Source organism: Brachycentrus maculatus, unplaced genomic scaffold (genome assembly GCF_059751285.1).
Source record: "Brachycentrus maculatus isolate JH-2025_06_01 unplaced genomic scaffold, ASM5975128v1 h1tg000586l, whole genome shotgun sequence".
NCBI lineage: Eukaryota > Metazoa > Arthropoda > Insecta > Trichoptera > Brachycentridae > Brachycentrus > Brachycentrus maculatus.
Window position 1 is genome coordinate 13585 of NW_028281326.1, and position 1438 is coordinate 15022.

General features: G+C 34.1%; 1 non-coding gene across 1 annotated transcript; it reads left to right on the forward strand.

Annotated features, from left to right (window-relative positions):
• Nucleotides 1-775: 775 nt before the first annotated feature.
• LOC148301268 (U5 spliceosomal RNA) lies at nucleotides 776-889 on the forward strand. The gene has a single exon (XR_015838819.1). It is a non-coding gene; the product is annotated as a U5 spliceosomal RNA (small nuclear RNA).
• The last annotated feature ends 549 nt before the right edge of the window (nucleotides 890-1438 follow it).

The following is a 1438-nucleotide window of genomic DNA, read 5'->3' on the forward strand; positions in this document are numbered from 1 at the left end:
TAATATAATAAAACCCTTATCCGCACCCCAGTGGTGCATAGGGCACTGCTTCATATAAACGCAGTGTTATCTCGATCGTTTACACATGAAGGAAAGGTGATCAGCCCTCCGTTTCAGGTACCAGTTCAGGGTAATATAGATTAAATATTACAGTGAAAAAACCACATTTATTTGACCCCCCCTGGGAATCGAACCCCGGACCTCCAGAACGGCAGCCGAGCGTCTGACCATTACACTACGGAGGCGGACAAAATATAATTATTTTATTAAAATTAAACACTTGAATATACTACTTAAATGAGTTTTATTTATATTTACGACTAATTTCGAAAACGGCAAAAGTTTTCATCTTCTGGTACAAATTAAAACTCAATTTAATTGTTTTAATTTGTACCAGACGATGAAATCATCTGTCGTTTTCGAAACTAGTCGTAAATATAAATAAAATTCATTAAAGTGGTATATTCAAGTGTTTAATTAATAAAATAATCATGTCATTCGACAAAGTTAATACCGAATCAATAGATAATAATAAATAATAATAATAAAACCCTTACCGCACCCCAATGGTGCATAGGGCACTGCTCCATATAAACGCAGTGTTATCTCGATCGATTACACATGAAGGAAAGGTGATCAGCTCTCCGCTTCGGGTACCAGTCCAGTGTAATATTGAATAAATATTAGAGTGAAAAAATCACTTATATTTATTAAACCCCCCTGGGAATCGAACCCGGGACCTCCAGAACGGTAGCCGAGCATGCTGACCATTACACTACTCTGGTTTCCTTTCAATACGAATAAATCTTTCGCCTTTACTAAAGATTTCCGTGGAGGGGAGCACTCAAATGAGTCTATAACCATAGATAATACAAAATATAATTTATAAATAGCAAAAGTAATATTCTTCACACCCCCAATGCATCTAAATGTTCCATGTGTCTGAAAGAGTTTTTCGAAGCGAGATTCTTCTTCACCTTTAGTAATAGTATTCTTGCATATTTTCGATTTTAATATAAGTATACGCATTAAATTTTAAGTTTGTAATGTGTATGGTAATTGTAAAAATAAGTTAATTGAATTTAATTAAATATCTTGCTGAAAACTTTATATAAAACCTCTCAGATCATGGTCACTTCGTTCTTCCCAAGAAAGGACTATTTCCATTCCTCGACATGACACATTATTCTTCAGTAATTCCTTCTCTGTCCAAGCGACCAGACTATGGAATGAATTACCATCCCTTGCAAAAAATGCATTTCTTCTCTAATAGCTTTAAAGAAACGCATGAGACATTACTATCTATCATTTTAATCCTTATTTTTTGGTTGGTTGGAAGATATTGCTTATTAGCAATTAGCCCGCATATGTACTTTTTTATTTTCTGTACATAAAGTTTAAATAAATAAATAATTCTAACTGTCCACCAAACCTCCTC